The 14,497-nt window shown below is 43.8% G+C and overlaps 1 long non-coding RNA gene and 1 pseudogene across 1 annotated transcript in view; both read left to right on the top strand.

Annotated features, from left to right (window-relative positions):
* LOC137097634 (uncharacterized) overlaps window positions 1-14,497 on the top strand; it is a 457,703-nt gene that overhangs the window by 415,706 nt on the left and 27,500 nt on the right. The window lies entirely within an intron of this gene.
* On the top strand, window positions 11,690-12,916 carry LOC137097651 (DNA repair protein RAD51 homolog 1 pseudogene; annotated as a pseudogene).

The following is a 14,497-nucleotide window of genomic DNA, read 5'->3' as shown; positions in this document are numbered from 1 at the left end:
TGGAGTGGAAGAAATTACACTCAGGCTAGATCTACACTGCCCAATTATTATTATTATTATTATTATTATGAATCATTTCATCATCATCATTTAATTACTTATTAATCGCCCTCCATCCAAGATGCTCTAGGCCAGTGGTTCTCAACCTTCCTAATGCCGCAACCCCTTAATACAGCGTCTCACGTTGTGGTGACCCCCCAACCATAAAATTATTATTATTGCTATTTCCTGATTGTAATTGTGTTACTGTTATGAATCATAATGTAAACATCTGAAATGCAGGTTATATTTTCATTCACTGGACCAAATTTGGCATAAATACCCAACAACAGCACTCCATGCTGTCATGTCAGCCACATGACCTTGGAGGTGTCTATGGACAACACTGTCTCTTTGGCCTAGAAATTGAGCACCAACTCCAGACATGACTGGACTTAATGTCAGGGGGAAACTTTTACCTTACCTTACCCAATATGCCCAAATTTGAACACTAGTGGGGTTGGAGGGAGAATTATGTCATTTGGGAGTTGTAGTTGCTGGGATTTATAGTTCACCTACCATCAAAGAGCATTTTGAACTCCACCAATGATGGAATTGGCCCAACTTGGCACACAGAACTCCCACGAACAAAAAAACAAAAACAAAAAAAAACTGGAAGGGTTTGGTGAGCACTGACCTTGAGTTTTGGAGTTGTAGTTCACTTGCATCCAAAGAGCATTGCAGACTCAAACAATGATGGATCTGGACCAAACTTGGCATGGATACTCAATATGCCCCAATGGGAACACTGGTGGAGTCTGGGGAAAACAGACCATGGCATTTGGGAGCTACTGGGATGTATAGCTCCCCTGCTATCAGAGCTCAGAAGGGTGTGCGGGGGGCAGGAAGACAGGCTGCGCTCATGGCAAGGCCGTGAGTGCAGCCCTCCGCCCCCCCCCCCCGCGCTCTTCCGAACTCGGAAAGGCACAGGGGGCGGGCAGCCCTCCCTTGCCCAAACTGCAATGGTCGGCAGTAATTTTGGCAGGGGCGGGGCCAAACAAGGCAGCTTCGCGACCCCCCAAAAATGGCCCAATGACCCCCCGGGGGGTCGCGACCCCCAGGTTGAGAACCACTGCTCTAGGCGATTTACAAGCTAAATTGTAAAGGATAAAAATACATACATACAGATATTGATAAAATTAACATAGATCAAAAGCTCTAGTAAAAACCCAGGTGTTAAGTGCTAGGGTAAAAGGTCCTAAGTCATGCATGGCTCTCATATAGGGCGGCAAGGAATTCCACAAAGCAGGGGCAGAAATAGAAAAAGCCCTGCGTCTGGTCCTTTCCGAGTGCACTTCTCTAGGACCCGGAATATAGAGTAAGTCACGTTGGGCTGGTCGTTGCAACCTCCGATGATGGGAGAAGGAGAGGCGGTCCCTAAGGTACGATGGACCCTGGCCGTAAAGAATTTTGAAGGTCAGAATTAGCATCTTATATAGACCACGGTAATCAGTTGGAAGCCAATACAAATGCCGCAGCACTGGTGTTATATAGCATTTCATGGGTGTTCCTGTGAGTAGCCTGGCTGCCGCATTCTGAACAATACGGAGCTTTCGGTCGTAGACATCGGAAGGCCAACATACAGGGTGTTGCAATAGTCCAGCCTAGATGTCACCGTGGCATGTTGCCAGAGCCTCATCCGTGGCACCGTTGCCAGAGCCTCATCCGACAGGTAAGGTGCCAATTGCCTCACTTGTCGTACATAGAAAAAGGCCTGTTTGCTGGCAGCAGCGACCTGAGCTTCCATTGTCAGCTGTGAATCCAAAACGACACCTAAGCTCTTAACAGTAGGCGAAGGAGATAGGGCAGCACCATCGAAGGTGGGTAGCAAATGGGTCAGACCAATCAAGCAGCCATCGAGCATGTCTCATTAAGAGCCACATCCACTGTTTTAACGTGATGAGATGTCTTCCACACTGGGCATGTGTATTCAGCAGCAGAGTAGCAAAGTGTAAGGGCAGATGCCGTAACTGTGTCTAGTTGTGATCCCCAGCTTCTGCCAGTCAGCTTTCGTATGATATTACTTATAGCACCCACTTTTTGATTGATATTCAAGCAGTGCTTCTTGTAAGTCTCAGTCTTCGCCGGGTTCACCTTCAGCCTACTAGCACGAGCCAGTTCGACAGAGCCTCCAGACATAAGGTGAAATTGTCTGGTATTGATGTTGCTCCAAACGCAGAAGGAGTTGGGTGTAGTCCGCATATTGATAGCAGTCTAAGCCGAAACTCCGAGCCAAACTAGCAAGGGGTCTAACGTAGATGTTGAAGAGAAGAGGGGAGAGAATTGCACCTTGGGGTACCCCACATAGGAGGGGAGATCTTTCAGAGACTTGATCCATATACTCCACGCATTGACTCTGGTTTCGGAGAAATGATTTGAACCAATTAATTCGTGTTTATAATTCAGCCCTCCAACAGTTTGAGGGACTGTGACCCGACCCTCTGTTTAAAAAGTTTGAGGATCCCTGTTCTAGAAGAACTGGGGTAGATTCAGTTCCTTTATCCAGCGGCTTGTCCTCTTTTCTCAGTTTTTAAAATTTTATTAAACATACTTCAAACAAGCACTTCAATGAAAACCAGGTTAATTGGCTGACCCGTTGTGTCAACCCGATTTCCACCATTCTTTCTTGCTAATGGGTACATCTTCTGAATGAGGGGCCAATTAAGCCAAATGGAAATGGATGCTCCCGTTCCAAGGGCAGGGACCACAGAAGCGGATCTCAAAGGACAAAAGGAAGAGCTCGCCCCAAAGTTCCATTTATTAAAATATACATATTGCTTTAGAAGCACTGGCATTGTTCCTCTACATAAATTGAAAGAAATACCGTATATACTCGAGTATAAGCCGACCTGAATATAAACCGAGGCACCAAATTTTACCACCGAAAATGGGAAAACTTATTTACTCAAGTGTAAGTTGAGTAAAGCTAATTCATCTCGTGCTCTATCATCCATCTAGCTATTGCTATCTTCTACCGATCTATCTATTGCTATCTATCACTATCATACAGCTCTATAACATAACTATCAGTCTCTATCACTATCATCTGTCAGTTGGTGCATCTACACTGTAAAATTAATGCCATTTGACTATCAAGACTCAGTGCTATGGGCTCCAGGGAGTTGTAGTTTTGCAAGGCCTTTAGCTAAATTAGGATTAAATCTCTCTCTCTCTCATCTCTCTATTGCGATCATCTGTCTGTATCAGCCATGATCTCTATCATCTATCTATTGCTATCATCTATCTATGTCTATTATTTATCATCCATCTATCACTATAATCCATTGTTTCTCAACCTGGGGGTTGGGACCCCTGGGGGGGTCACAAAGGGGTGTCAGAGGGGTCACCAAAGACTACCAGAAAACACACTATTTTCTGTTGCTCATGAGTGTTCTGTGTGGAAAGTTTGGCACAATTCTATCGTTGCTGGGGTTCAGAATGCTGACTGTAAGTGAACTAGAAATCCCAGCAACTACAACTCCCAAATTTCAAGGTCTATTTTCCTTGAACTCTACCAGTGTTCATATTTCAGCATATTGAGTATTCATGCCAAGTTTGGTCTAGATCAGTGTTTCTCAACCTGAGGGTCGGGACCCCTGGAGGGGTCACGAGGGGGTTTCAGAGGGGTCGCCAAAGGCCATCAGAAAACAGTATTTTCTGTTGGTCATGGAGGTTCTATGTGGGAAGTTTGGCCCAATTCAAGTATTGGTAGGGTTCAGAATGCTCTTTGATGGTAGGTGAACTAAAAATCCCAGCAACTACAACTCCCAAATTTCAAGGTCTATTTCCCCCGAACTCCACCAGAGTTATCATTTGGGCATATTGAGAATTCATGCCTTGAACTCTACCAGTGTTCATATTTCAGCATATTGAGCATTCGTGCCAAGTTTGGTCCAGATCTATCATTGTTTGAGTCCACAGTGCTCTCTGGGTGTAGGTGAACTGCAACTCCAAAATTCAAGGTCAATGCCCACCAAACCCTTATAGTGTTTTCTGTTGGTCATGGAAGCTCTGTGTGCCAAGTTGGGTTCAATTCCATTGTTGGTGGAGTTCAGAATGCTCTTTGATTTTAGGTCAGCTATAAATCCCAGCAACTACAACTCCCAAATGACAAAAATCAACTCCCCCACCAACCCCACCAGCATTCAAATTTGGGCGTATTGGGTATTTGTGCCAAATTTGGTCCAGTGAATGAAAACACATCTTGCGTGTCAGATATTTACATGATGATTCATAACAATACAGTTGTGAAGTAGCAACGAAAACAATTTTATGGTTGGGGGTCACCACAACATTAGGAAATGTATCAAGGGGTCCCGGCATTAGGGGGGTTGAGAACTACTGCTATAATCTGTCACTATCACCTATCTATTGCTATTTATCTATCACTATCATCTGTCTATCATCTATTGCTATTATCTATCTATTGCTATTATCTATCGAGTTAGCTATCTCAACTATCTATATCAACTCTATCACTGTCATCCATCCATTGGTGCATCTCCACTGTAAAATTAATGCAGTTGGACATCAGTTGGGACTGTCATGGCTCAGTGCTATGGACAAGTTAAACATGAGCCAACAATGTGATGTGGCGGCAAAAAAAGCCAATGGGATTTTGGCCTGCATCAATAGGAGCATAGTGTCTAGATCTAGGGAAGTCATGCTCCCCATGCTCTATTCCGCTTTGGTTAGACCACACCTGGAATATTGTGTCCAATTCTGGGCACCACAATTCAAGAGAGATATTGACAAGCTGGAATGTGTCCAGAGGAGAGCGACTAAAATGATAAAGGGTCTGGAGAACAAGCCCTATGAGGAGCGGCATGTTTAGCCTGAAGAAGAGAAGGCTGAGAGGGGATATGATAGCCATGTATAAATATGTGAGAGGAAGCCACAGGGAGGAGGGAGCAAGCTTGTTTTCTGCTTCCCTGGAGACTAGGACGCGGAACAACGGCTTCAAAGTACAAGAGAGGAGATTCCATCTGAACATGAGGAAGAACTTCCTGACTGTGAGAGCCGTTCAGCAGTGGAACCCTCTGCCCCGGAGTGTGGTGGAGGCTCCTTCTTTGGAAGCTTTTAAACAGAGGCTGGATGGCCATCTGTCAGGGGTGATTTGAATGCAATATTCCTGCTTCTTGGCAGGGGGTTGGACTGGATGGCCCATGAGGTCTCTTCCAACTCTTTGATTCTATGATTCTATGTACGTTCATTCACTGGACCAAAATTGGGACAAATACCCAATATGTCCAAATTTGAATACTGATGGGGTTGGGGGATTGATTTTTTCCCGTGGGAGTTGTAGTTGCTGGGATTTATCGTTCACCTACAATCAAAGAGCATTCTGAACTCCACTAATTATGGAATTGAATCAAACTTGGCACGCAGAACTCCCATAACCAACAGAAAATACTGGAAGGGTTTGGTGGGCATTGACCTTGAGTTTTGGAGTTGTAGTTCACCTACATCCAGAGAGCACTCTGGACTCAAACAATGATAGATCTGGAGCCTGGACGTCATGATGCTGTACCTTCACAGGGATAAAGAACCCAAATTGGTGAAAAGCCAGATATAGTTCTGGTTTTGGGAAGCTGATCTGAAAGGACTGCTTCTTTTTTATTACTGTAATGCCTTTGAAGAGTGTTTGTATTCAGCTGGTTCAAAGAGCTGTGGCCAGATTGTTAACTGGGGTTGGCTACAAGGATTCTAAATGAGAACAGTGGTGGAGTTTGGGGAAAACAGACCTTGACATTTGGGAGTTGTAGTTGCTGGGATTTATAGTTCACCTACCATCAAAGAGCATTCTGAACCCTATCAATTATTGAATTGGGCCAGACTTCCCACACAGAACTCCCATGACAAAGAGAAAATACTGTTTTCTGATTGTCTTTGGCGACCCCTCTGACACCCCCTCATGACCCCTCCAGGGGTCCCGACCCCCAGGTTGAGAAACACTGCTCTATAGCATTGAGTTAGGGCAGTTAAAATCAGATCATACTGCATAGATCTAACAGTGTAGGTTGAACAGATCCTTTGTATTCTTGCCAAACCACAACTCCCAGGATCCCATCACCAGGGGAGGCCATTTGATCCAGAATCTTGGCTCCTTTTCTTTCGTGGATAAGAAGTTAGGCAATCCTTGTGATTCAGTGCATTGCGATTGAATGACTAAGGCTACCACTCCCATTCTCCGTGCCTATCTGCCCAGCTATTCTCTGTTAGGCGTTCTTTGTTTATACAATGAGAACGAGGCATGTGCTCCAAGAGGCATGATTTGGCACGTTCTGTGGTTGCCTGAGTTGTGGAAGCACTGCTCCTCACTTCTCCAAATGGCACATGGGTTGGGAAGGCTTGCATCTCTCTGCCAAACCATCATGTAAATATCTGATATGCAAGATGTATTTTCATTCACTGGACCAAATTTGGCATAAATACCCAATACGCCCAAATTTGAATACTGGTGGGATGGGGGGGGGGGGGGGGGTGGAGGCAGGGATTGATTTTGTCAGTTGTACTTGCTGGGATGTATAGTTCACCTACAAAGAGATTCTGAACTCCACCAACTATGGAATTGAACCAAACTTGGCACACAGAACTCTCATGATCGAGAGAAAATAATGGAAGGGTTTGGTGGGCATTGACCTTGACTTTGGGAGTTGTAGTTTACCTATATCCAGAGAGCACTGTGGACTCACGCAATGATGGATCTGGACCCAACTTGGCACGAATACTCAATATGCCCAAATGTGAACACTGGTGGAGTCCGGGGAAAATAGACCTTGACATTTAGGAGTTGTAGTTGCTGGGATTTATAGTTCACTACAATCAAAGAACATTCTGAATTCCACCAATGATAGAATTGGCTCAAACTTCCCACATGGAATCCCCATGACCAACAGAAAATACTGTATTTTCTGATGGTCATTGGCGACCCCTCTGACTCCCATGATCGAGAGAAAATAAAGGAAGGGTTTGATGGGCATTGACCTTGACTTTGGGAGTTGTAGTTCACCTACATCCCGAGAGCACCGTGGGCTCAAACAATGATGGATCTGGACCAAACTTGGCACAAATACTCGAAATGCCCAAATGTGCGCACTGGTGGAGTTTGGGGAAAATAGACCTTGACATTTGGGAGATGCAGTTGCTGGTGTTTATAGTTCACCTATAATCAAAGAGCATTCTAAACCGCACCAACGACAGAATTGGACCAAACTTCCCGCACAAACCCCCATGACCAACAAAAAATACTGTTTTCTGATGGTCTTTAGTGATCCTTCTGACACCCACTAGCGACCCCCCCAGGGGTCCCGACCCCCAGGCTGAGAAACACTGATCTAAACACTTGAGCTATTGCACTTTGATACCACTTTAACAGCAGTGGCTCAAATGTTATGACATCCCAGGATAGAAAAATCAAAGAATAAGAATATTTTTGGCATTCGACAGATTTCACCATCTCAAAGCTGGAAAAAGTCTTAGGAAGAGAGGGTTACACCTAGAAAACGGAATATTTTCATAGGTGTTTATAGGTGGTTGGAGGCAAAAGCCCTGTGATTCATTGTAATTGAGATGACTCACTTGTGCTGTTGCTTTATTTTCTATGAACTCAGTTTTTGCTCCCAACAAGACCAAACTTCTGAGTTATTAAGGAGGAGGAAGGTGAGGTATGTTTGGAAATCCCCTTAATATCAAACCAGCCTTGAGCTGATTCAAAGGCAGCATTCCTAGATCTGAGAGTTTTGCTCAAAAGCCTGGATTGACACCTAGTGGCCCTTTGAAAAGCGACAGCAGGGGGAAATCTATAGGAAAAAACTATTTATTTTTATTTGTGACATTTATATGCCGCCGTTCTCATCCCGAAGGCTTACAAGATATATATGTGTGTGTGTGTGTGTGTGCACATACACATACACACACAAACAATGCATTATACCATAAGTATCAGTGCTATACATCACTATATTGTACTATACAATTATATTGTAATATTATTAGTAATATTATATGTAATATAAAATATATAATTATAACATCATATTATTAGTGCTTCCACTAAGAAAATGACATTGAACAAGACCAAAAATATCTCTCTCATATATATATATATATATATATATATATATATATATATATACGCTCTGTGCGTAATGAGTACCTTAAAAACAAAAGAACCAATGAACAAAATCACACCAAATTTGGCAACAAAACGTCTCACAACACAAGGAGTGACCATCACTCAAAAAATTATGATTTTGTCATTTGGGAGTTGTAGTTGCTGGGATTTATAGTTCATCTATAATCAAAGAGCATTCTGAACTCCATCAATGATGGAATCGAACCAAATGTGGCACGAGTACTTAATGGCACGAGGCCCAAATATAAATAGAGATGGAGTTTGGGGAAAATAGACCTTGACATTTGGGAGTTGTAGTTGCTGGGATTTATAGTTCACCTACAATCAAAGAGCATTCTGAACCCCACCAACGATGGAATTGAACCAAACTTGGCACACAGGACTCCCAACAGAAAACACTAGAAGGGTTTGGTGGGCATTGACCTTGAGTTTTGAAGTTGTAGTTCACCTACATCTAGAGAGAACTGTGGACGCAAACAATGATGGACCTGGACCAAACTTGGCACAAATACTCAATATGCCCAAATATAAACACAGATGGAGTTTGGGGGAAATAGACCTTCACATTTGGGAGTTGTAGTTGCTGGGATTTATAGTTCACCTACAATCACAGAGCATTCTGAACCCCACCAACAATAGAATTGGGCCAAACCTCCCACACAGAACCCCCATGTGGCCACAGCAACGCGTGGCAGGGGATGGCTAGTATATATATAAATATGGTAGGTGGGTGGGCCCTGGACAATGGGAGTTTGCAGTACATACACCCACATCCAGAGATCACTGCAAACCATATCAGCGATGGATCTGGGCCACACTTCCCAAATAGACTCCCCAGTGGCTACTTTAAATACTGGCAGGGTTTGGTGGGAAATGGCAGAGGATGATGGGACTTGCAGCTCACCCATATCCGGATACCTTTTTAATGGGACCATTCATATAACCCAAGAACAAACAACGACTAATTCTGATGTTTATCTTTTCCAAAAGACTTACTCTAATTTCCTATTGCTTCCACTTCCAGACAGCCCTGTGACTCCCACCACACTTGGCACATAGCTGCCCCCCCTTCCCATTACCAACAGGACATACTGGAGGGGTATGGGGGACATACTGGAGGGGAGGGGTGTGTGGACCTACCATGGCAGGAGCTGTAGTTCACCCTGCATCCAGAGAGCACTGTGAACCCAAACAATGATGCACCTGGACCAAACTTGACACTTATACCCAACATGGCCAATTTTTAATGCGGGCGGGGTTGAACAATGAAAGATTATGATGGAAGTTGTCATTTACCCACATTCTTATGCATTTTCTAATGAGTCTGTTCTGAATTTCCAAAATTGAACAATGAATACTTTTTATGTTTATCGTGACAAAAGGGGCATCGCTGGGTATATGGCCAAAGTACTTCATATTTGCTTCTAATATCCTTCCCTCCAGTGAGCAGTTGGGCTTTATTTCCTGAAATATGTCAGTTTGATTTCTCGCAGTCCAAGGCACTTTCCTCCAGCACCACAGTTCAAAAGTGTCTATCTTCCTTCGCTCAACCTTCCTTATGGTACTGCTTCACATCCATAGGTTACTACGGAGAATGCCATTGCTTTAACTATGTGGAACTTTGTTGTCAGTGTGATGTCTCTACTCTTCACTAGTTTATCAAGATTGGTCATTGCTCTCCTCCCAAGAAGGAAGCGTCTTCTGATTTCCTGGCTGCACTCTGCGTCTGCAGTCATTTTTGCACCTAGAAACACAAAGTCTATCACGGCCCCCACGTTTTCTCCCTCTATTTGCCAGTTGTCAATCATTCTTGTTGCCATAATCTTGGTTTTTTTGATGTTTAGCTGCAACCAAGCTTTTGCACTTTCTTCTTTCATCTTGATTAGAAGGCTCCTCAGCTCCTCCTCGCTTTTGGCCATCAAAGTGGTATCATCTGCATATCTCAGGTTGTTAATGTTTCTTCCAGCAATGTTAAGCCCAGGCCTTGCATTCATCAAGCCCCGCATATTGCATGATGTGTTCTGCATACAAGTTGAATAGGTTGGGTGAGAGTATTTTTTATATATATATATAAAATTTTTATTGTAACTTTATAATATCTATATATTTCCCCAGTGAGATACACACACACACACACTAGCTGCCCCCTGCCTTGCGTTGCTGTGGCCCAGTCTGTGTATATGTGTTTTGTGTGTGTATATATGTCAACAACGTCAACATCGACACCGAAATACAACATTGCCTGAGCTCTGTGAGTGCAGCATCTTTCCGAATGAAGCAGAGAGTGTTTGAGGGCCGGGACATCCGTAGGGATACCAAGGTGCTTGTCTATAAAGCTATTGTCCTCCCAACCCTGCTATATGCCTGCAAAACAGACATCACATGCAACTCCTGGAACGATTCCATCAGTGCTGCCTCTGGAAAATCCTGCAAATCTCTTGGGAAGACAAGCGGACAAACGTCAGCGTGCTGGAAGAAGCAAAGACCACCAGCATTGAAGCAATGGTCCTCCGCCATCAACTCCGCTGGAGTGGTCACATTGTCCAGATGCTTGGCCATCTCCCAAAGCAGTTGCTCTCTGAACTCAGGAACGGAAAATGGAATGTTGGTGGACAAGAAAAGAGATTTAAAGATGGGCTCAAAGCCAACCTTAAAAACTCTGGCATAGACACTGAGAACTGGGAAGCCCTGGCCCTTGAGTGCTCCAGCTGGAGGTCAGCTGTGATGAGCAGTGCTGCAGAATTTGAAGAGGCACGAATGGAGGGTGAAAGAGAGAAACGTGCCAAGAGGAAGGCGTGTCAAGCCAACCCCAACCAGGACCGCCTTCCACCTTGAAGCCAATGCCCTCACTGCGGGAGAAGATGCAGATCAAGAATAGGGCTCCACAGTCACCTACGAACCCACCGCCATGACACTGAACTTGGAGGACCATCATCCTCGGACTACAAGGGATTGCCTAATTAATTAAGTAAGTGATATTTGTGTGTATATTTTTGTATATGTGTGTTTGCGTGTATATATGTGTTACGTGTGCATTGTAATGTATTTTTTGTTTTTTGAGTTTTAAAGTCCCTTCCGCTGTGTTTTTCAGTGTTTTTATGAGTGATGGTCACTTGTTGGCCTGAGAGGTGTATTGTGTCCAAATTTGGTATCAATTCGTCCAGTGGTTTTTGAGTTATGTTAATCCCACAAACGAACATTACATTTTTTATTTGTATACTAACCATCATTGGTGGAGTTCAGAATGCTCTTGGATTGTAGGTGTACTATAAGTCCCAGCAACTACAACTCCCAAATGACAAAATCATAATTTTTGAGTGATGGTCATTCATTGGCCTGATGCGTGTCTTGTGTCCAAATTTGGTGTCAATTCATCCAGTGGCTTCTGAGTTATGTTAAGCTCACAAACAAACATTACATTTTTATTTATATAGATTATAAAGTTACAAAAAAAAATCATATGTGTGTGTATATATTATATATATATATATATATATGAGGAGAGCGCAGTCACGTGACGCAGTGGCGGGCTCTTCCGAATTTGTGGGCGGAGAGGAAGAGGAAACAAGGAAGCAGACAGGGCCTGAACCACTGAGAAACATCAACTACGTTAGCCATGGCCATGCAAATGCAGAGTGATACAAGTATAGATGCATCAACAGAAGAGGAAAGCTTCGGCCCTCAACAAATTTCGCGGCTGGAGCAATGTGGCATAAATGCAAATGATGTGAAGAAATTAGAAAAAGCTGGATTCCACACTGTTGAAGCTGTTGCCTATGCGCCAAAGAAGGAATTGCTCAATATTAAAGGCATCAGTGAAGCCAAGGTGGACAAAATCCTGGCAGAGGCAGCAAAGTTAGTTCCAATGGGCTTCACAACAGCAACAGAGTTTCATCAACAGAGGTCAGAAATCATTCAAATTACCACTGGATCAAAAGAACTTGACAAACTCCTTCAAGGAGGAATAGAAACGGGGTCTATAACAGAAATGTTTGGAGAATTCCGCACAGGCAAGACTCAGTTATGCCACACACTTGCAGTAACCTGTCAGCTCCCTATTGATCGAGGTGGTGGCGAAGGGAAGGCCATGTACATTGACACAGAAGGCACTTTCCGTCCAGAGCGTCTACTTGCTGTGGCTGAGAGGTATGGCTTGTCTGGTAGTGATGTGCTTGATAATGTAGCATATGCGCGAGCCTTTAACACAGACCATCAGACCCAACTCCTTTACCAGGCATCTGCTATGATGACTGAATCAAGATATGCCTTACTGATAGTGGACAGTGCTACAGCCCTCTATCAGACAGATTACTCCGGTCGAGGTGAACTGTCAGCCAGACAGATGCATTTAGCCAGGTTTTTACGGATGTTACTTCGACTTGCAGATGAGTTCGGTGTAGCAGTAGTGATTACAAATCAGGTGGTAGCACAAGTGGATGGAGCTGCAATGTTTGCTGCAGATCCCAAGAAGCCTATTGGAGGAAATATTATTGCACATGCTTCAACAACTAGGCTGTATTTGAGAAAAGGTTGAGGTGAAACTAGAATATGCAAAATCTATGACTCTCCTTGCCTCCCAGAAGCAGAAGCCATGTTTGCTATTAATGCTGATGGAGTAGGAGATGCTAAAGACTGAAGAACCCTTCCAATTCAATTTGCAACATGAAATGGGACAAAAAGTCTGTCCTTTCTCTCTTCCTCATGATCTTCCTGCTGTTGTTGCTGGGACTCTGGAAAGAAGTCATAAACTAGATAAAGCAACTATTTTTATTAGCCTTGCTGCACCGTATTTCAAACAAATCTTAAGAACTGGCCTGCCCAAATCTCCAGCATGTCCTGAATTAGATCCTTCAATGTAGTCAACGCTAAGAAGCCATTTAAAGTGTGTAAAATGCACACAAGGCAAATGCGTGTTTCAAGTGTGAAGCTTTAAGCACTTCCTGATTCTGCAGTTGAAGCCAAGATAAAATGGATCAAATGTGTTCTGTAACTGCCAGTCTGTTGTGTTGAGGAGCTATTTCATTATCTTACCGCAAGCTGAAACTTTAGTTTTCTATATCTGTACAGCTGTAAATTGAGATGTTCTTTGAATCTGCCTACAAAAGGTTGTAAACCAGGTTCTGATATCCTTCAGCCACCAAACAAGCAAAGATTATCAGAGAGAATACCGCTGCTAGGATTCTGGCAATAATCTGAGGTCTTGTAAGGAAGTGCACTATGTCATTATCCGCAAAGTCCTTCAAAGCAGTAACCAGCCTCCTCATCATGTAGTTGCTCTTCTGTCACTAGGACAAAGCTGGATCTTGAGGGCTTATGTATTTTTCCCGCCTTTTTTTTTTTTTTGCTCTCCTCTCGGTTCCATGCTGGGTGTATCTAGCTTATCTGGCTCTGAAAAACCTGTGGGCTGAACCACCGGTTCCTTACAAGCGGACCCTGGATGAAGGGTCTGTTGCCTTGACCACCCTGCCTTCTTGTACTACCACCTCCCTTCCCAATAATACAGGGTTAGTCAAAATGAATAGGCCAATAAGAAAATAAATTTTAGACGAATGTATGTTTATTGTAACCAAACTACAGCTACGTATCGACAGATAAATTATCAAAGTTTTGTCTCACCTTCAGAGATGTTCGATATGGGCGCCCCGTGTGACACGGCAGACGTCCAAGCAATAGTCCAGTTCATTCCACATCCGTTGCAGCACATCCGACGTAATGGCATCGAATGCAGCACATATGCGCTGTTTTAAGTCGTCCAAGGTCAGCGGTAATGGAGGTCGGAACACAGTGTCTTTCACATACCCCCAGAGAGAAAAGTCGCATGGTGTGAGGTCGGGGGACCTGGGGGGCCACAGGAGGAATGGAAGATCAGTCACTCCAGCACGATTTGTCGACTTCTGGGGACTTCGTTGAAAGGATGCACGAATGGATTCCACTGTGTCTTCGGAGACACGCGGTCGTCCTGTGGTTTTACCCTTGCATAAGCAGCCCGTCTCCTCAAATTGCTTTACCCACCTCGCAATGGAATGTCGATGAGGTGGTTCCTTGCCATACTTGGCTCGAAATTCTCTCTGGACCGTAATTACTGACATTGTTTTAGCAAATGTCATCACACAAAACGCCTTCTCTTTGCCTGATTCCGCCATTTTGAAAACAGCGACTCCTAGCGACGCCTAGCGGCATTAACGTACATGTGTGTTGCTCAAAAAAAACTTTGATAGTTTATCTGTCGCTACGTAGCTGTGGTTTGGTTACAGTAAACATACATTCGGCTACAATTAATTTTCTTATTGGCCTATTCATTTTGACTAACCCTGTATAAGG

Source organism: Anolis sagrei, chromosome 10, assembly GCF_037176765.1.
Source record: "Anolis sagrei isolate rAnoSag1 chromosome 10, rAnoSag1.mat, whole genome shotgun sequence".
In the NCBI taxonomy this organism is placed as follows: Eukaryota; Metazoa; Chordata; class Lepidosauria; order Squamata; family Dactyloidae; genus Anolis; species Anolis sagrei.
This window is presented reverse-complemented; position numbering and strand designations above follow the sequence as displayed.